At 47.6% G+C, this 20,408-nt stretch overlaps 10 non-coding genes and 4 pseudogenes across 10 annotated transcripts; all 14 read right to left on the bottom strand.

Moving 5' to 3' along the window:
- Positions 1 to 1,366: 1,366 nt before the first annotated feature.
- On the bottom strand, positions 1,367 to 1,557 carry LOC142251978 (U2 spliceosomal RNA). The gene has a single exon (XR_012725376.1). It is a non-coding gene; the product is annotated as a U2 spliceosomal RNA (small nuclear RNA).
- Positions 1,558 to 2,946: 1,389 nt separating this feature from the next.
- On the bottom strand, positions 2,947 to 3,139 carry LOC142253055 (U2 spliceosomal RNA). Its single transcript, XR_012726377.1, has one exon. It is a non-coding gene; the product is annotated as a U2 spliceosomal RNA (small nuclear RNA).
- A 701-nt stretch (positions 3,140 to 3,840) lies between these two features.
- Positions 3,841 to 3,982, bottom strand: LOC142253712 (U2 spliceosomal RNA; annotated as a pseudogene).
- Positions 3,983 to 5,370: 1,388 nt separating this feature from the next.
- Positions 5,371 to 5,563, bottom strand: LOC142253054 (U2 spliceosomal RNA). Its single transcript, XR_012726376.1, has one exon. It is a non-coding gene; the product is annotated as a U2 spliceosomal RNA (small nuclear RNA).
- Positions 5,564 to 6,264: 701 nt separating this feature from the next.
- Positions 6,265 to 6,406, bottom strand: LOC142253711 (U2 spliceosomal RNA; annotated as a pseudogene).
- A 1,388-nt stretch (positions 6,407 to 7,794) lies between these two features.
- Positions 7,795 to 7,985, bottom strand: LOC142251977 (U2 spliceosomal RNA). Its single transcript, XR_012725375.1, has one exon. It is a non-coding gene; the product is annotated as a U2 spliceosomal RNA (small nuclear RNA).
- A 1,388-nt stretch (positions 7,986 to 9,373) lies between these two features.
- Positions 9,374 to 9,564, bottom strand: LOC142251976 (U2 spliceosomal RNA). Its single transcript, XR_012725374.1, has one exon. It is a non-coding gene; the product is annotated as a U2 spliceosomal RNA (small nuclear RNA).
- A 1,388-nt stretch (positions 9,565 to 10,952) lies between these two features.
- On the bottom strand, positions 10,953 to 11,143 carry LOC142252872 (U2 spliceosomal RNA). Its single transcript, XR_012726236.1, has one exon. It is a non-coding gene; the product is annotated as a U2 spliceosomal RNA (small nuclear RNA).
- A 1,388-nt stretch (positions 11,144 to 12,531) lies between these two features.
- On the bottom strand, positions 12,532 to 12,735 carry LOC142253481 (U2 spliceosomal RNA; annotated as a pseudogene).
- Positions 12,736 to 14,299: 1,564 nt separating this feature from the next.
- Positions 14,300 to 14,496, bottom strand: LOC142253070 (U2 spliceosomal RNA). The gene has a single exon (XR_012726390.1). It is a non-coding gene; the product is annotated as a U2 spliceosomal RNA (small nuclear RNA).
- Positions 14,497 to 15,193: 697 nt separating this feature from the next.
- Positions 15,194 to 15,335, bottom strand: LOC142253710 (U2 spliceosomal RNA; annotated as a pseudogene).
- A 1,388-nt stretch (positions 15,336 to 16,723) lies between these two features.
- LOC142251975 (U2 spliceosomal RNA) lies at positions 16,724 to 16,914 on the bottom strand. The gene has a single exon (XR_012725373.1). It is a non-coding gene; the product is annotated as a U2 spliceosomal RNA (small nuclear RNA).
- A 1,388-nt stretch (positions 16,915 to 18,302) lies between these two features.
- Positions 18,303 to 18,493, bottom strand: LOC142251974 (U2 spliceosomal RNA). Its single transcript, XR_012725372.1, has one exon. It is a non-coding gene; the product is annotated as a U2 spliceosomal RNA (small nuclear RNA).
- A 1,388-nt stretch (positions 18,494 to 19,881) lies between these two features.
- LOC142253010 (U2 spliceosomal RNA) lies at positions 19,882 to 20,078 on the bottom strand. Its single transcript, XR_012726345.1, has one exon. It is a non-coding gene; the product is annotated as a U2 spliceosomal RNA (small nuclear RNA).
- Positions 20,079 to 20,408: the final 330 nt, after the last annotated feature.

Below are 20,408 nucleotides of genomic sequence, written 5' to 3'. Positions count from 1 at the left end.
GAGTGGCACCCTGGCCTATGCCGGACACATCTTAGGGAGAGAGAGCGAGAGGGAGACAAACCCACGCCTACAGAAGACATTTTGTCACCCAAGCCAACCCTTGAAAAGGCTGCTTTGCAGAGCAAAAACAAGAAGAATGGTGCGTTTTGCAGCCGCCGCCCCCCACTGCAATGAATCTGAATAACTCCTCCTTTAGGGCGCAAGCAACTCCCCTCCCCCTTGCAGTCTTTCCAATTCACGATACAAAAAGACGGACAGGACAGGTTGCCTGACTTTCCGTCACTGCCACCCTTTGCCATCCTTACCCGTAGAAAGCCCTTTCATCATCCCCAAACCCTAATCTTTTCCCTTTCCTTCCCAGCCCCCAAACCCTGCCCTCTGTACCCTTCTCACCACCCGCATCCCTTCTCCTGTCATCCCCCTACCACCCGGGAAAAAAAGAGCTTGCCCCCTCCTTACACTAGCCCACCCTCCCACCCAAAGAACAACTTCTGCTGCGCAGCTTGTTTTCTAGGCAGCAGCGCTATTGTGATGTCAGCGGGGGCATTGTGACAAGCCGCCAGTGTTCCGTCTCTTCATGTTGTGCACAGTTCAAACGGAAAATACATCAACAGGCAGACTACAGAAAAACTTACTATCAAAGGTTAGAGGGGGGCTTTCTCAGAGGGCTTTTTACAGTTTTTCTATTCCCAATTAGCCGTTTAAGTGTACTTATTGAAAGTAGTAATTCTTTCATAGGCCGCCCTTTCTTAGTATTTGACGTTCCTTATATTGCGGTATGAGGCTTTGCAGCAGGTTGCAAACATTCATCACCCATGACTGTCCCCAATTGAGCTCAGAAGCTCAATGTCTATCATGACCTCTCTTTTAGAATGTCCAAGAGCAAGCAAACTATTCCTCCAGGAGAGGGCGCCAACAGACTACTAAAGAGATCATCATTACTCAAAGAAAACCCCAAAAACCAATGCATGATAGGAATAAACAGGTAACTTTCTTTGGAGTGGAAGCGGAGAGATCGCACCAGATGCCAATTCTAGATCTTATCACACCTGTGGTCACTGCAGCAGCAGGTGAATCCACTTTGTCCAAAAGGGATCTATTCCATTCAATTGCAAATGATCTAGATAAGACAGAGAACTGCAGCACGGGACATAGCCGAGTTGGTCAGGTTGAGTGGTGATGAGTTTGCTATTTGGATGAATAAAGAAAGTCAAAAGTGTGAAAGATAAAAAACAAAAGGAGGAAGTGTGAAAAGTGAATGGGCCAAATTGAGGTGCATATGAAGACGTATGCTTTCTTCCAATTCATTAAACCGGGCTAATATGAATCAGGTGAATTGAGTTCTGCTTTTGGAAACTGGGTTAAGAAGGGGTGCACCGTTCCTGGAGGTACTGCAATACCAGGTCAATGCGTGGAGTGGACAGAGCAAGCTCTTTTTCCATCTCCCTGTTCTAAAAATCCATTTAATATATGGTCCCCAGATAGGGGACGTATCAGATATTAAACTGATAAGAACAGATACTACACTTGATCTTAGCCAAAAGGCCGAGAAGCGATAACCAGAATTGGTTTGGGCCTCGAGTGGCACCCTGGCCTATGCCGGACACATCTTAGGGAGAGAGAGCGAGAGGGAGACAAACCCACGCCTACAGAAGACATTTTGTCACCCAAGCCAACCCTTGAAAAGGCTGCTTTGCAGAGCAAAAAACAAGAAGAATGGTGCGTTTTGCAGCCGCCGCCCCCCACTGCAATGAATCTGAATAACTCCTCCTTTAGGGCGCAAGCAACTCCCCTCCCCCTTGCAGTCTTTCCAATTCACGATACAAAAAGACGGACAGGACAGGTTGCCTGACTTTCCGTCACTGCCACCCTTTGCCATCCTTACCCGTAGAAAGCCCTTTCATCATCCCCAAACCCTAATCTTTTCCCTTTCCTTCCCAGCCCCCAAACCCTGCCCTCTGTACCCTTCTCACCACCCGCATCCCTTCTCCTGTCATCCCCCTACCACCCGGGAAAAAAAGAGCTTGCCCCCTCCTTACACTAGCCCACCCTCCCACCCAAAGAACAACTTCTGCTGCGCAGCTTGTTTTCTAGGCAGCAGCGCTATTGTGATGTCAGCGGGGGCATTGTGACAAGCCGCCAGTGTTCCGTCTCTTCATGTTGTGCACAGTTCAAACGGAAAATACATCAACAGGCAGACTACAGAAAAACTTACTATCAAAGGTTAGAGGGGGGCTTTCTCAGAGGGCTTTTTACAGTTTTTCTATTCCCAATTAGCCGTTTAAGTGTACTTATTGAAAGTAGTAATTCTTTCATAGGCCGCCCTTTCTTAGTATTTGACGTTCCTTATATTGCGGTATGAGGCTTTGCAGCAGGTTGCAAACATTCATCACCCATGACTGTCCCCAATTGAGCTCAGAAGCTCAATGTCTATCATGACCTCTCTTTTAGAATGTCCAAGAGCAAGCAAACTATTCCTCCAGGAGAGGGCGCCAACAGACTACTAAAGAGATCATCATTACTCAAAGAAAACCCCAAAAACCAATGCATGATAGGAATAAACAGGTAACTTTCTTTGGAGTGGAAGCGGAGAGATCGCACCAGATGCCAATTCTAGATCTTATCACACCTGTGGTCACTGCAGCAGCAGGTGAATCCACTTTGTCCAAAAGGGATCTATTCCATTCAATTGCAAATGATCTAGATAAGACAGAGAACTGCAGCACGGGACATAGCCGAGTTGGTCAGGTTGAGTGGTGATGAGTTTGCTATTTGGATGAATAAAGAAAGTCAAAAGTGTGAAAGATAAAAAACAAAAGGAGGAAGTGTGAAAAGTGAATGGGCCAAATTGAGGTGCATATGAAGACGTATGCTTTCTTCCAATTCATTAAACCGGGCTAATATGAATCAGGTGAATTGAGTTCTGCTTTTGGAAACTGGGTTAAGAAGGGGTGCACCGTTCCTGGAGGTACTGCAATACCAGGTCAATGCGTGGAGTGGACAGAGCAAGCTCTTTTTCCATCTCCCTGTTCTAAAAATCCATTTAATATATGGTCCCCAGATAGGGGACGTATCAGATATTAAACTGATAAGAACAGATTTTTGATTTAATGAAGCTTTCCAAAGCACCGCAAAAAATGCATGACCGAAGTCACACCAAAAACAGTGCAAAGGCTAGGATTCGTGTGGACCCCTCCGTGAGGAGAGGGTCCCCAAAAATCAACCCCGTCCCTCCGAGCCAGAAGGCCACAGCAAGGGTCAGGGATCTTCGGTGCTCCCCCAAGCCGAAGCCTGGTTGAGCCTTGTCGTTGCTCCCAGCGTCCACCCAGGCATCTTACCCAAGTGGAGTAGAGAGCTACTAGTTGTTGGTTTCGCAGCCGAAACTGCCCGGACCGTCAACCGGTGTTGGTTTCTCAGCCCAAGGCTAACCGGACCTCCAACCGGGTGTTGGTTTCTCAGCCGAAGCTGACCCGGACCTCCAACCGGGTGTTGGTTTCTCAGCCGAAGCTGACCCGGACCTCCAACCGGGTGTTGGTTTCTCAGCCGAAGCTGACCCGGACCTCCAACCGGGTGTTGGTTTCTCAGCCCAAAGCTGAACGGACCTCCGACCATGATTATAAAAATTTCCCTTCCTAGCCAGAAGGCCGGGATATAGCAATATGCTCAGAAAGTATGAAAGGGCAAGGTACGGTGTGCTACAGAGCCCAAGGCTTGCCGGGGTCCAAAGCCAGCAAGCTCAGACTCACTCCAGGGTCGTCAATCCTGGGGCACATTGCACCATAGCCCCCACACTTACTCAGTCTAATAGCCTCGATCCTGGTAGGGCCATGGTTTCCTCTAGATGGATATACTATCCTCCCAAAGTACTAACAAGCGCAACCTTCCAGTGTGCATTGCATCATTGTACTAAGGTGGCCGGAGCCTTAAACCACCTTTTCGAACGATACTACACTTGATCTTAGCCAAAAGGCCGAGAAGCGATAACCAGAATTGGTTTGGGCCTCGAGTGGCACCCTGGCCTATGCCGGACACATCTTAGGGAGAGAGAGCGAGAGGGAGACAAACCCACGCCTACAGAAGACATTTTGTCACCCAAGCCAACCCTTGAAAAGGCTGCTTTGCAGAGCAAAAACAAGAAGAATGGTGCGTTTTGCAGCCGCCGCCCCCCACTGCAATGAATCTGAATAACTCCTCCTTTAGGGCGCAAGCAACTCCCCTCCCCCTTGCAGTCTTTCCAATTCACGATACAAAAAGACGGACAGGACAGGTTGCCTGACTTTCCGTCACTGCCACCCTTTGCCATCCTTACCCGTAGAAAGCCCTTTCATCATCCCCAAACCCTAATCTTTTCCCTTTCCTTCCCAGCCCCCAAACCCTGCCCTCTGTACCCTTCTCACCACCCGCATCCCTTCTCCTGTCATCCCCCTACCACCCGGGAAAAAAAGAGCTTGCCCCCTCCTTACACTAGCCCACCCTCCCACCCAAAGAACAACTTCTGCTGCGCAGCTTGTTTTCTAGGCAGCAGCGCTATTGTGATGTCAGCGGGGGCATTGTGACAAGCCGCCAGTGTTCCGTCTCTTCATGTTGTGCACAGTTCAAACGGAAAATACATCAACAGGCAGACTACAGAAAAACTTACTATCAAAGGTTAGAGGGGGGCTTTCTCAGAGGGCTTTTTACAGTTTTTCTATTCCCAATTAGCCGTTTAAGTGTACTTATTGAAAGTAGTAATTCTTTCATAGGCCGCCCTTTCTTAGTATTTGACGTTCCTTATATTGCGGTATGAGGCTTTGCAGCAGGTTGCAAACATTCATCACCCATGACTGTCCCCAATTGAGCTCAGAAGCTCAATGTCTATCATGACCTCTCTTTTAGAATGTCCAAGAGCAAGCAAACTATTCCTCCAGGAGAGGGCGCCAACAGACTACTAAAGAGATCATCATTACTCAAAGAAAACCCCAAAAACCAATGCATGATAGGAATAAACAGGTAACTTTCTTTGGAGTGGAAGCGGAGAGATCGCACCAGATGCCAATTCTAGATCTTATCACACCTGTGGTCACTGCAGCAGCAGGTGAATCCACTTTGTCCAAAAGGGATCTATTCCATTCAATTGCAAATGATCTAGATAAGACAGAGAACTGCAGCACGGGACATAGCCGAGTTGGTCAGGTTGAGTGGTGATGAGTTTGCTATTTGGATGAATAAAGAAAGTCAAAAGTGTGAAAGATAAAAAACAAAAGGAGGAAGTGTGAAAAGTGAATGGGCCAAATTGAGGTGCATATGAAGACGTATGCTTTCTTCCAATTCATTAAACCGGGCTAATATGAATCAGGTGAATTGAGTTCTGCTTTTGGAAACTGGGTTAAGAAGGGGTGCACCGTTCCTGGAGGTACTGCAATACCAGGTCAATGCGTGGAGTGGACAGAGCAAGCTCTTTTTCCATCTCCCTGTTCTAAAAATCCATTTAATATATGGTCCCCAGATAGGGGACGTATCAGATATTAAACTGATAAGAACAGATTTTTGATTTAATGAAGCTTTCCAAAGCACCGCAAAAAATGCATGACCGAAGTCACACCAAAAACAGTGCAAAGGCTAGGATTCGTGTGGACCCCTCCGTGAGGAGAGGGTCCCCAAAAATCAACCCCGTCCCTCCGAGCCAGAAGGCCACAGCAAGGGTCAGGGATCTTCGGTGCTCCCCCAAGCCGAAGCCTGGTTGAGCCTTGTCGTTGCTCCCAGCGTCCACCCAGGCATCTTACCCAAGTGGAGTAGAGAGCTACTAGTTGTTGGTTTCGCAGCCGAAACTGCCCGGACCGTCAACCGGTGTTGGTTTCTCAGCCCAAGGCTAACCGGACCTCCAACCGGGTGTTGGTTTCTCAGCCGAAGCTGACCCGGACCTCCAACCGGGTGTTGGTTTCTCAGCCGAAGCTGACCCGGACCTCCAACCGGGTGTTGGTTTCTCAGCCGAAGCTGACCCGGACCTCCAACCGGGTGTTGGTTTCTCAGCCCAAAGCTGAACGGACCTCCGACCATGATTATAAAAATTTCCCTTCCTAGCCAGAAGGCCGGGATATAGCAATATGCTCAGAAAGTATGAAAGGGCAAGGTACGGTGTGCTACAGAGCCCAAGGCTTGCCGGGGTCCAAAGCCAGCAAGCTCAGACTCACTCCAGGGTCGTCAATCCTGGGGCACATTGCACCATAGCCCCCACACTTACTCAGTCTAATAGCCTCGATCCTGGTAGGGCCATGGTTTCCTCTAGATGGATATACTATCCTCCCAAAGTACTAACAAGCGCAACCTTCCAGTGTGCATTGCATCATTGTACTAAGGTGGCCGGAGCCTTAAACCACCTTTTCGAACGATACTACACTTGATCTTAGCCAAAAGGCCGAGAAGCGATAACCAGAATTGGTTTGGGCCTCGAGTGGCACCCTGGCCTATGCCGGACACATCTTAGGGAGAGAGAGCGAGAGGGAGACAAACCCACGCCTACAGAAGACATTTTGTCACCCAAGCCAACCCTTGAAAAGGCTGCTTTGCAGAGCAAAAACAAGAAGAATGGTGCGTTTTGCAGCCGCCGCCCCCCACTGCAATGAATCTGAATAACTCCTCCTTTAGGGTGCAAGCAACTCCCCTCCCCCTTGCAGTCTTTCCAATTCACGATACAAAAAGACGGACAGGACAGGTTGCCTGACTTTCCGTCACTGCCACCCTTTGCCATCCTTACCCGTAGAAAGCCCTTTCATCATCCCCAAACCCTAATCTTTTCCCTTTCCTTCCCAGCCCCCAAACCCTGCCCTCTGTACCCTTCTCACCACCCGCATCCCTTCTCCTGTCATCCCCCTACCACCCGGGAAAAAAAAAGCTTGCCCCCTCCTTACACTAGCCCACCCTCCCACCCAAAGAACAACTTCTGCTGCGCAGCTTGTTTTCTAGGCAGCAGCGCTATTGTGATGTCAGCGGGGGCATTGTGACAAGCCGCCAGTGTTCCGTCTCTTCATGTTGTGCACAGTTCAAACGGAAAATACATCAACAGGCAGACTACAGAAAAACTTACTATCAAAGGTTAGAGGGGGGCTTTCTCAGAGGGCTTTTTACAGTTTTTCTATTCCCAATTAGCCGTTTAAGTGTACTTATTGAAAGTAGTAATTCTTTCATAGGCCGCCCTTTCTTAGTATTTGACGTTCCTTATATTGCGGTATGAGGCTTTGCAGCAGGTTGCAAACATTCATCACCCATGACTGTCCCCAATTGAGCTCAGAAGCTCAATGTCTATCATGACCTCTCTTTTAGAATGTCCAAGAGCAAGCAAACTATTCCTCCAGGAGAGGGCGCCAACAGACTACTAAAGAGATCATCATTACTCAAAGAAAACCCCAAAAACCAATGCATGATAGGAATAAACAGGTAACTTTCTTTGGAGTGGAAGCGGAGAGATCGCACCAGATGCCAATTCTAGATCTTATCACACCTGTGGTCACTGCAGCAGCAGGTGAATCCACTTTGTCCAAAAGGGATCTATTCCATTCAATTGCAAATGATCTAGATAAGACAGAGAACTGCAGCACGGGACATAGCCGAGTTGGTCAGGTTGAGTGGTGATGAGTTTGCTATTTGGATGAATAAAGAAAGTCAAAAGTGTGAAAGATAAAAAACAAAAGGAGGAAGTGTGAAAAGTGAATGGGCCAAATTGAGGTGCATATGAAGACGTATGCTTTCTTCCAATTCATTAAACCGGGCTAATATGAATCAGGTGAATTGAGTTCTGCTTTTGGAAACTGGGTTAAGAAGGGGTGCACCGTTCCTGGAGGTACTGCAATACCAGGTCAATGCGTGGAGTGGACAGAGCAAGCTCTTTTTCCATCTCCCTGTTCTAAAAATCCATTTAATATATGGTCCCCAGATAGGGGACGTATCAGATATTAAACTGATAAGAACAGATACTACACTTGATCTTAGCCAAAAGGCCGAGAAGCGATAACCAGAATTGGTTTGGGCCTCGAGTGGCACCCTGGCCTATGCCGGACACATCTTAGGGAGAGAGAGCGAGAGGGAGACAAACCCACGCCTACAGAAGACATTTTGTCACCCAAGCCAACCCTTGAAAAGGCTGCTTTGCAGAGCAAAAACAAGAAGAATGGTGCGTTTTGCAGCCGCCGCCCCCCACTGCAATGAATCTGAATAACTCCTCCTTTAGGGCGCAAGCAACTCCCCTCCCCCTTGCAGTCTTTCCAATTCACGATACAAAAAGACGGACAGGACAGGTTGCCTGACTTTCCGTCACTGCCACCCTTTGCCATCCTTACGCGTAGAAAGCCCTTTCATCATCCCCAAACCCTAATCTTTTCCCTTTCCTTCCCAGCCCCCAAACCCTGCCCTCTGTACCCTTCTCACCACCCGCATCCCTTCTCCTGTCATCCCCCTACCACCCGGGAAAAAAAGAGCTTGCCCCCTCCTTACACTAGCCCACCCTCCCACCCAAAGAACAACTTCTGCTGCGCAGCTTGTTTTCTAGGCAGCAGCGCTATTGTGATGTCAGCGGGGGCATTGTGACAAGCCGCCAGTGTTCCGTCTCTTCATGTTGTGCACAGTTCAAACGGAAAATACATCAACAGGCAGACTACAGAAAAACTTACTATCAAAGGTTAGAGGGGGGCTTTCTCAGAGGGCTTTTTACAGTTTTTCTATTCCCAATTAGCCGTTTAAGTGTACTTATTGAAAGTAGTAATTCTTTCATAGGCCGCCCTTTCTTAGTATTTGACGTTCCTTATATTGCGGTATGAGGCTTTGCAGCAGGTTGCAAACATTCATCACCCATGACTGTCCCCAATTGAGCTCAGAAGCTCAATGTCTATCATGACCTCTCTTTTAGAATGTCCAAGAGCAAGCAAACTATTCCTCCAGGAGAGGGCGCCAACAGACTACTAAAGAGATCATCATTACTCAAAGAAAACCCCAAAAACCAATGCATGATAGGAATAAACAGGTAACTTTCTTTGGAGTGGAAGCGGAGAGATCGCACCAGATGCCAATTCTAGATCTTATCACACCTGTGGTCACTGCAGCAGCAGGTGAATCCACTTTGTCCAAAAGGGATCTATTCCATTCAATTGCAAATGATCTAGATAAGACAGAGAACTGCAGCACGGGACATAGCCGAGTTGGTCAGGTTGAGTGGTGATGAGTTTGCTGTTTGGATGAATAAAGAAAGTCAAAAGTGTGAAAGATAAAAAACAAAAGGAGGAAGTGTGAAAAGTGAATGGGCCAAATTGAGGTGCATATGAAGACGTATGCTTTCTTCCAATTCATTAAACCGGGCTAATATGAATCAGGTGAATTGAGTTCTGCTTTTGGAAACTGGGTTAAGAAGGGGTGCACCGTTCCTGGAGGTACTGCAATACCAGGTCAATGCGTGGAGTGGACAGAGCAAGCTCTTTTTCCATCTCCCTGTTCTAAAAATCCATTTAATATATGGTCCCCAGATAGGGGACGTATCAGATATTAAACTGATAAGAACAGATACTACACTTGATCTTAGCCAAAAGGCCGAGAAGCGATAACCAGAATTGGTTTGGGCCTCGAGTGGCACCCTGGCCTATGCCGGACACATCTTAGGGAGAGAGAGCGAGAGGGAGACAAACCCACGCCTACAGAAGACATTTTGTCACCCAAGCCAACCCTTGAAAAGGCTGCTTTGCAGAGCAAAAACAAGAAGAATGGTGCGTTTTGCAGCCGCCGCCCCCCACTGCAATGAATCTGAATAACTCCTCCTTTAGGGCGCAAGCAACTCCCCTCCCCCTTGCAGTCTTTCCAATTCACGATACAAAAAGACGGACAGGACAGGTTGCCTGACTTTCCGTCACTGCCACCCTTTGCCATCCTTACCCGTAGAAAGCCCTTTCATCATCCCCAAACCCTAATCTTTTCCCTTTCCTTCCCAGCCCCCAAACCCTGCCCTCTGTACCCTTCTCACCACCCGCATCCCTTCTCCTGTCATCCCCCTACCACCCGGGAAAAAAAGAGCTTGCCCCCTCCTTACACTAGCCCACCCTCCCACCCAAAGAACAACTTCTGCTGCGCAGCTTGTTTTCTAGGCAGCAGCGCTATTGTGATGTCAGCGGGGGCATTGTGACAAGCCGCCAGTGTTCCGTCTCTTCATGTTGTGCACAGTTCAAACGGAAAATACATCAACAGGCAGACTACAGAAAAACTTACTATCAAAGGTTAGAGGGGGGCTTTCTCAGAGGGCTTTTTACAGTTTTTCTATTCCCAATTAGCCGTTTAAGTGTACTTATTGAAAGTAGTAATTCTTTCATAGGCCGCCCTTTCTTAGTATTTGACGTTCCTTATATTGCGGTATGAGGCTTTGCAGCAGGTTGCAAACATTCATCACCCATGACTGTCCCCAATTGAGCTCAGAAGCTCAATGTCTATCATGACCTCTCTTTTAGAATGTCCAAGAGCAAGCAAACTATTCCTCCAGGAGAGGGCGCCAACAGACTACTAAAGAGATCATCATTACTCAAAGAAAACCCCAAAAACCAATGCATGATAGGAATAAACAGGTAACTTTCTTTGGAGTGGAAGCGGAGAGATCGCACCAGATGCCAATTCTAGATCTTATCACACCTGTGGTCACTGCAGCAGCAGGTGAATCCACTTTGTCCAAAAGGGATCTATTCCATTCAATTGCAAATGATCTAGATAAGACAGAGAACTGCAGCACGGGACATAGCCGAGTTGGTCAGGTTGAGTGGTGATGAGTTTGCTATTTGGATGAATAAAGAAAGTCAAAAGTGTGAAAGATAAAAAACAAAAGGAGGAAGTGTGAAAAGTGAATGGGCCAAATTGAGGTGCATATGAAGACGTATGCTTTCTTCCAATTCATTAAACCGGGCTAATATGAATCAGGTGAATTGAGTTCTGCTTTTGGAAACTGGGTTAAGAAGGGGTGCACCGTTCCTGGAGGTACTGCAATACCAGGTCAATGCGTGGAGTGGACAGAGCAAGCTCTTTTTCCATCTCCCTGTTCTAATAATCCATTTAATATATGGTCCCCAGATAGGGGACGTATCAGATATTAAACTGATAAGAACAGATACTACACTTGATCTTAGCCAAAAGGCCGAGAAGCGATAACCAGAATTGGTTTGGGCCTCGAGTGGCACCCTGGCCTATGCCGGACACATCTTAGGGAGAGAGAGCGAGAGGGAGACAAACCCACGCCTACAGAAGACATTTTGTCACCCAAGCCAACCCTTGAAAAGGCTGCTTTGCAGAGCAAAAACAAGAAGAATGGTGCGTTTTGCAGCCGCCGCCCCCCACTGCAATGAATCTGAATAACTCCTCCTTTAGGGCGCAAGCAACTCCCCTCCCCCTTGCAGTCTTTCCAATTCACGATACAAAAAGACGGACAGGACAGGTTGCCTGACTTTCCGTCACTGCCACCCTTTGCCATCCTTACCCGTAGAAAGCCCTTTCATCATCCCCAAACCCTAATCTTTTCCCTTTCCTTCCCAGCCCCCAAACCCTGCCCTCTGTACCCTTCTCACCACCCGCATCCCTTCTCCTGTCATCCCCCTACCACCCGGGAAAAAAAGAGCTTGCCCCCTCCTTACACTAGCCCACCCTCCCACCCAAAGAACAACTTCTGCTGCGCAGCTTGTTTTCTAGGCAGCAGCGCTATTGTGATGTCAGCGGGGGCATTGTGACAAGCCGCCAGTGTTCCGTCTCTTCATGTTGTGCACAGTTCAAACGGAAAATACATCAACAGGCAGACTACAGAAAAACTTACTATCAAAGGTTAGAGGGGGGCTTTCTCAGAGGGCTTTTTACAGTTTTTCTATTCCCAATTAGCCGTTTAAGTGTACTTATTGAAAGTAGTAATTCTTTCATAGGCCGCCCTTTCTTAGTATTTGACGTTCCTTATATTGCGGTATGAGGCTTTGCAGCAGGTTGCAAACATTCATCACCCATGACTGTCCCCAATTGAGCTCAGAAGCTCAATGTCTATCATGACCTCTCTTTTAGAATGTCCAAGAGCAAGCAAACTAATCCTCCAGGAGAGGGCGCCAACAGACTACTAAAGAGATCATCATTACTCAAAGAAAACCCCAAAAACCAATGCATGATAGGAATAAACAGGTAACTTTCTTTGGAGTGGAAGCGGAGAGATCGCACCAGATGCCAATTCTAGATCTTATCACACCTGTGGTCACTGCAGCAGCAGGTGAATCCACTTTGTCCAAAAGGGATCTATTCCATTCAATTGCAAATGATCTAGATAAGACAGAGAACTGCAGCACGGGACATAGCCGAGTTGGTCAGGTTGAGTGGTGATGAGTTTGCTATTTGGATGAATAAAGAAAGTCAAAAGTGTGAAAGATAAAAAACAAAAGGAGGAAGTGTGAAAAGTGAATGGGCCAAATTGAGGTGCATATGAAGACGTATGCTTTCTTCCAATTCATTAAACCGGGCTAATATGAATCAGGTGAATTGAGTTCTGCTTTTGGAAACTGGGTTAAGAAGGGGTGCACCGTTCCTGGAGGTACTGCAATACCAGGTCAATGCGTGGAGTGGACAGAGCAAGCTCTTTTTCCATCTCCCTGTTCTAAAAATCCATTTAATATATGGTCCCCAGATAGGGGACGTATCAGATATTAAACTGATAAGAACAGATTTTTTTTTTTTTTTTTTTTTTTTTTTTTGAAGGATGAGTTTGAAAATAATAAAGTGACCGCCTCTCGTTGCCCAGGTAACCGTCCGTCACAAGAGGGCTATGACATCCTACGATGCACACTCCCCCAAGGCCAGCAGTTGTGCAATACCCTGGCACCTTTCAGCACCAACCAAGGTAGTACCCTCCCAAACTACACTTGATCTTAGCCAAAAGGCCGAGAAGCGATAACCAGAATTGGTTTGGGCCTCGAGTGGCACCCTGGCCTATGCCGGACACATCTTAGGGAGAAAGAGCGAGAGGGAGACAAACCCACACCTACAGAAGACATTTTGTCACCCAAGCCAACCCTTGAAAAGGCTGCTTTGCAGAGCAAAAACAAGAAGAATGGTGCGTTTTGCAGCCGCCGCCCCCCACTGCAATGAATCTGAATAACTCCTCCTTTAGGGCGCAAGCAACTCCCCTCCCCCTTGCAGTCTTTCCAATTCACGATACAAAAAGACGGACAGGACAGGTTGCCTGACTTTCCGTCACTGCCACCCTTTGCCATCCTTACCCGTAGAAAGCCCTTTCATCATCCCCAAACCCTAATCTTTTCCCTTTCCTTCCCAGCCCCCAAACCCTGCCCTCTGTACCCTTCTCACCACCCGCATCCCTTCTCCTGTCATCCCCCTACCACCCGGGAAAAAAAGAGCTTGCCCCCTCCTTACACTAGCCCACCCTCCCACCCAAAGAACAACTTCTGCTGCGCAGCTTGTTTTCTAGGCAGCAGCGCTATTGTGATGTCAGCGGGGGCATTGTGACAAGCCGCCAGTGTTCCGTCTCTTCATGTTGTGCACAGTTCAAACGGAAAATACATCAACAGGCAGACTACAGAAAAACTTACTATCAAAGGTTAGAGGGGGGCTTTCTCAGAGGGCTTTTTACAGTTTTTCTATTCCCAATTAGCCGTTTAAGTGTACTTATTGAAAGTAGTAATTCTTTCATAGGCCGCCCTTTCTTAGTATTTGACGTTCCTTATATTGCGGTATGAGGCTTTGCAGCAGGTTGCAAACATTCATCACCCATGACTGTCCCCAATTGAGCTCAGAAGCTCAATGTCTATCATGACCTCTCTTTTAGAATGTCCAAGAGCAAGCAAACTATTCCTCCAGGAGAGGGCGCCAACAGACTACTAAAGAGATCATCATTACTCAAAGAAAACCCCAAAAACCAATGCATGATAGGAATAAACAGGTAACTTTCTTTGGAGTGGAAGCGGAGAGATCGCACCAGATGCCAATTCTAGATCTTATCACACCTGTGGTCACTGCAGCAGCAGGTGAATCCACTTTGTCCAAAAGGGATCTATTCCATTCAATTGCAAATGATCTAGATAAGACAGAGAACTGCAGCACGGGACATAGCCGAGTTGGTCAGGTTGAGTGGTGATGAGTTTGCTATTTGGATGAATAAAGAAAGTCAAAAGTGTGAAAGATAAAAAACAAAAGGAGGAAGTGTGAAAAGTGAATGGGCCAAATTGAGGTGCATATGAAGACGTATGCTTTCTTCCAATTCATTAAACCGGGCTAATATGAATCAGGTGAATTGAGTTCTGCTTTTGGAAACTGGGTTAAGAAGGGGTGCACCGTTCCTGGAGGTACTGCAATACCAGGTCAATGCGTGGAGTGGACAGAGCAAGCTCTTTTTCCATCTCCCTGTTCTAAAAATCCATTTAATATATGGTCCCCAGATAGGGGACGTATCAGATATTAAACTGATAAGAACAGATTTTTTGATTTAATGAAGCTTTCCAAAGCACCGCAAAAATGCATGACCGAAGTCACACCAAAAACAGTGCAAAGGCTAGGATTCGTGTGGACCCCTCCGTGAGAAGAGGATCCCCAAAAATCAACCCCGTCCCTCCGAGCCAGAAGGCCACAGCGAGGGTCAGGGATCTTCGGTGCTCCCCCAAGCCGAAGCCTGGTTGAGCCTTGTTGTTGCTCCCAGCGTCCACCGAGGCATCTTACCCAAGTGGAGTAGGGAGCTACTAGTCGTTGGTTTCGCAGCCGAGACTGCCCGGACCGTCAACCGGTGTTGGTTTCTCAGCCCAAGGCTGACCGGACCTCCAACCGGGTGTTGGTTTCTCAGCCCAAGGCTGACCGGACCTCCAACCGGGTGTTGGTTTCTCAGCCCAAGGCTAACCGGACCTCCAACCGGGTGTTGGTTTCTCAGCCAAAGCTGACCCGGACCTCCAACCGGGTGTTGGTTTCTCAGCCCAAAGCTGACCGGACCTCCGACCGGGATTATAAAAATTTCCCTTCTTAGCCAGAAGGCCGGGATAGGGCAATATGCTTGGAAAGTATGAATAGGCAAGGCGCGGCGTGCGACAGAGTCTGAGGCTTACCAGGGTCCCAACCTAGCAAGTTCAGACTCCCTCCAGGGTGTCCATTCCTGGGGCACATTGCACCATAACCCCCACACTTACTCAGTCTAATAGCCTCGATCCTGGTAGGGCCATGGTTTCCTCTAGATGGATATACTATCCTCCCAAAGTACTAACAAGCGCAACCTTCCAGTGTGCATTGCATCATTGTACTAAGGTGGCCGGAGCCTTAAACCACCTTTTCGAACGATACTACACTTGATCTTAGCCAAAAGGCCGAGAAGCGATAACCAGAATTGGTTTGGGCCTCGAGTGGCACCCTGGCCTATGCCGGACACATCTTAGGGAGAGAGAGCGAGAGGGAGACAAACCCACGCCTACAGAAGACATTTTGTCACCCAAGCCAACCCTTGAAAAGGCTGCTTTGCAGAGCAAAAACAAGAAGAATGGTGCGTTTTGCAGCCGCCGCCCCCCACTGCAATGAATCTGAATAACTCCTCCTTTAGGGCGCAAGCAACTCCCCTCCCCCTTGCAGTCTTTCCAATTCACGATACAAAAAGACGGACAGGACAGGTTGCCTGACTTTCCGTCACTGCCACCCTTTGCCATCCTTACCCGTAGAAAGCCCTTTCATCATCCCCAAACCCTAATCTTTTCCCTTTCCTTCCCAGCCCCCAAACCCTGCCCTCTGTACCCTTCTCACCACCCGCATCCCTTCTCCTGTCATCCCCCTACCACCCGGGAAAAAAAGAGCTTGCCCCCTCCTTACACTAGCCCACCCTCCCACCCAAAGAACAACTTCTGCTGCGCAGCTTGTTTTCTAGGCAGCAGCGCTATTGTGATGTCAGCGGGGGCATTGTGACAAGCCGCCAGTGTTCCGTCTCTTCATGTTGTGCACAGTTCAAACGGAAAATACATCAACAGGCAGACTACAGAAAAACTTACTATCAAAGGTTAGAGGGGGGCTTTCTCAGAGGGCTTTTTACAGTTTTTCTATTCCCAATTAGCCGTTTAAGTGTACTTATTGAAAGTAGTAATTCTTTCATAGGCCGCCCTTTCTTAGTATTTGACGTTCCTTATATTGCGGTATGAGGCTTTGCAGCAGGTTGAAAACATTCATCACCCATGACTGTCCCCAATTGAGCTCAGAAGCTCAATGTCTATCATGACCTCTCTTTTAGAATGTCCAAGAGCAAGCAAACTATTCCTCCAGGAGAGGGCGCCAACAGACTACTAAAGAGATCATCATTACTCAAAGAAAACCCCAAAAACCAATGCATGATAGGAATAAACAGGTAACTTTCTTTGGAGTGGAAGCGGAGAGATCGCACCAGATGCCAATTCTAGATCTTATCACACCTGTGGTCACTGCAGCAGCAGGTGAATCCACTTTGTCCAAAAGGGATCTATTCCATTCAATTGCAAATGATCTAGATAAGACAGAGAACTGCAGCACGGGACATAGCCGAGTTGGTCAGGTTGAGTGGTGATGAGTTTGCTATTTGGATGAATAAAGAAAGTCAAAAGTGTGAAAGATAAAAAACAAAAGGAGGAAGTGTGAAAAGTGAATGGGCCAAATTGAGGTGCATATGAAGACGTATGCTTTCTTCCAATTCATTAAACCGGGCTAATATGAATCAGGTGAATTGAGTTCTGCTTTTGGAAACTGGGTTAAGAAGGGGTGCACCGTTCCTGGAGGTACTGCAATACCAGGTCAATGCGTGGAGTGGACAGAGCAAGCTCTTTTTCCATCTCCCTGTTCTAAAAATCCATTTAATATATGGTCCCCAGATAGGGGACGTATCAGATATTAAACTGATAAGAACAGATACTACACTTGATCTTAGCCAAAAGGCCGAGAAGCGATAACCAGAATTGGTTTGGGCCTCGAGTGGCACCCTGGCCTATGCCGGACACATCTTAGGGAGAGAGAGCGAGAGGGAGACAAACCCACGCCTACAGAAGACATTTTGTCACCCAAGCCAACCCTTGAAAAGGCTGCTTTGCAGAGCAAAAACAAGAAGAATGGTGCGTTTTGCAGCCGCCGCCCCCCACTGCAATGAATCTGAATAACTCCTCCTTTAGGGCGCAAGCAACTCCCCTCCCCCTTGCAGTCTTTCCAATTCACGATACAAAAAGACGGACAGGACAGGTTGCCTGACTTTCCGTCACTGCCACCCTTTGCCATCCTTACCCGTAGAAAGCCCTTTCATCATCCCCAAACCCTAATCTTTTCCCTTTCCTTCCCAGCCCCCAAACCCTGCCCTCTGTACCCTTCTCACCACCCGCATCCCTTCTCCTGTCATCCCCCTACCACCCGGGAAAAAAAGAGCTTGCCCCCTCCTTACACTAGCCCACCCTCCCACCCAAAGAACAACTTCTGCTGCGCAGCTTGTTTTCTAGGCAGCAGCGCTATTGTGATGTCAGCGGGGGCATTGTGACAAGCCGCCAGTGTTCCGTCTCTTCATGTTGTGCACAGTTCAAACGGAAAATACATCAACAGGCAGACTACAGAAAAACTTACTATCAAAGGTTAGAGGGGGGCTTTCTCAGAGGGCTTTTTACAGTTTTTCTATTCCCAATTAGCCGTTTAAGTGTACTTATTGAAAGTAGTAATTCTTTCATAGGCCGCCCTTTCTTAGTATTTGACGTTCCTTATATTGCGGTATGAGGCTTTGCAGCAGGTTGCAAACATTCATCACCCATGACTGTCCCCAATTGAGCTCAGAAGCTCAATGTCTATCATGACCTCTCTTTTAGAATGTCCAAGAGCAAGCAAACTATTCCTCCAGGAGAGGGCGCCAACAGACTACTAAAGAGATCATCATTACTCAAAGAAAACCCCAAAAACCAATGCATGATAGGAATAAACAGGTAACTTTCTTTGGAGTGGAAGCGGAGAGATCGCACCAGATGCCAATTCTAGATCTTATCACACCTGTGGTCACTGCAGCAGCAGGTGAATCCACTTTGTCCAAAAGGGATCTATTCCATTCAATTGCAAATGATCTAGATAAGACAGAGAACTGCAGCACGGGACATAGCCGAGTTGGTCAGGTTGAGTGGTGATGAGTTTGCTATTTGGATGAATAAAGAAAGTCAAAAGTGTGAAAGATAAAAAACAAAAGGAGGAAGTGTGAAAAGTGAATGGGCCAAATTGAGGTGCATATGAAGACGTATGCTTTCTTCCAATTCATTAAACCGGGCTAATATGAATCAGGTGAATTGAGTTCTGCTTTTGGAAACTGGGTTAAGAAGGGGTGCACCGTTCCTGGAGGTACTGCAATACCAGGTCAATGCGTGGAGTGGACAGAGCAAGCTCTTTTTCCATCTCCCTGTTCTAAAAATCCATTTAATATATGGTCCCCAGATAGGGGACGTATCAGATATTAAACTGATAAGAACAGATACTACACTTGATCTTAGCCAAAAGGCCGAGAAGCGATAACCAGAATTGGTTTGGGCCTCGAGTGGCACCCTGGCCTATGCCGGACACATCTTAGGGAGAGAGAGCGAGAGGGAGGCAAACCCACGCCTACAGAAGACATTTTGTCACCCAAGCCAACCCTTGAAAAGGCTGCTTTGCAGAGCAAAAACAAGAAGAATGGTGCGTTTTGCAGCCGCCGCCCCCCACTGCAATGAATCTGAATAACTCCTCCTTTAGGGCGCAAGCAACTCCCCTCCCCCTTGCAGTCTTTCCAATTCACGATACAAAAAGACGGACAGGACAGGTTGCCTGACTTTCCGTCACTGCCACCCTTTGCCATCCTTACCCGTAGAAAGCCCTTTCATCATCCCCAAACCCTAATCTTTTCCCTTTCCTTCCCAGCCCCCAAACCCTGCCCTCTGTACCCTTCTCACCACCCGCATCCCTTCTCCTGTCATCCCCCTACCACCCGGGAAAAAAAGAGCTTGCCCCCTCCTTACACTAGCCCACCCTCCCACCCAAAGAACAACTTCTGCTGCGCAGCTTGTTTTCTAGGCAGCAGCGCTATTGTGATGTCAGCGGGGGCATTGTGACAAGCCGCCAGTGTTCCGTCTCTTCATGTTGTGCACAGTTCAAACGGAAAATACATCAACAGGCAGACTACAGAAAAACTTACTATCAAAGGTTAGAGGGGGGCTTTCTCAGAGGGCTTTTTACAGTTTTTCTATTCCCAATTAGCCGTTTAAGTGTACTTATTGAAAGTAGTAATTCTTTCATAGGCCGCCCTTTCTTAGTATTTGACGTTCCTTATATTGCGGTATGAGGCTTTGCAGCAGGTTGCAAACATTCATCACCCATGACTGTCCCCAATTGAGCTCAGAAGCTCAATGTCTATCATGACCTCTCTTTTAGAATGTCCAAGAGCAAGCAAACTATTCCTCCAGGAGAGGGCGCCAACAGACTACTAAAGAGATCATCATTACTCAAAGAAAACCCCAAAAACCAATGCATGATAGGAATAAACAGGTAACTTTCTTTGGAGTGGAAGCGGAGAGATCGCACCAGATGCCAATTCTAGATCTTATCACACCTGTGGTCACTGCAGCAGCAGGTGAATCCACTTTGTCCAAAAGGGATCTATTCCATTCAATTGCAAATGATCTAGATAAGACAGAGAACTGCAGCACGGGACATAGCCGAGTTGGTCAGGTTGAGTGGTGATGAGTTTGCTATTTGGATGAATAAAGAAAGTCAAAAGTGTGAAAGATAAAAAACAAAAGGAGGAAGTGTGAAAAGTGAATGGGCCAAATTGAGGTGCATATGAAGACGTATGCTTTCTTCCAATTCATTAAACCGGGCTAATATGAATCAGGTGAATTGAGTTCTGCTTTTGGAAACTGGGTTAAGAAGGGGTGCACCGTTCCTGGAGGTACTGCAATACCAGGTCAATGCGTGGAGTGGACAGAGCAAGCTCTTTTTCCATCTCCCTGTTCTAAAAATCCATTTAATATATGGTCCCCAGATAGGGGACGTATCAGATATTAAACTGATAAGAACAGATTTTTGATTTAATGAAGCTTTCCAAAGCACCGCAAAAAAGTCATGACCAAAGTCACACCAAAAACAGTGCAAAGGCTAGGATTCGTGTGGACCCCTCCGTGAGGAGAGGGTCCCCAAAAATCAACCCCGTCCCTCCGAGCCAGAAGGCCACAGCAAGGGTCAGGGATCTTCGGTGCTCCCCCATGCCAAAGCCTGGTTGAGCCTTGTCGTTGCTCCCAGCGTCCACCCAGGCATCTTACCCAAGTGGAGTAGAGAGCTACTAGTTGTTGGTTTCGCAGCCGAAACTGCCCGGACCGTCAACCGGTGTTGGTTTCTCAGCCCAAGGCTAACCGGACCTCCAACCGGGTGTTGGTTTCTCAGCCGAAGCTGACCCG

Source organism: Anomaloglossus baeobatrachus, chromosome 9 (assembly GCF_048569485.1).
Source record: "Anomaloglossus baeobatrachus isolate aAnoBae1 chromosome 9, aAnoBae1.hap1, whole genome shotgun sequence".
Lineage (NCBI taxonomy): Eukaryota > Metazoa > Chordata > Amphibia > Anura > Aromobatidae > Anomaloglossus > Anomaloglossus baeobatrachus.
Note: the sequence above shows the minus strand (reverse complement) of the source record. Positions and strands in the feature narration are given on the sequence as shown.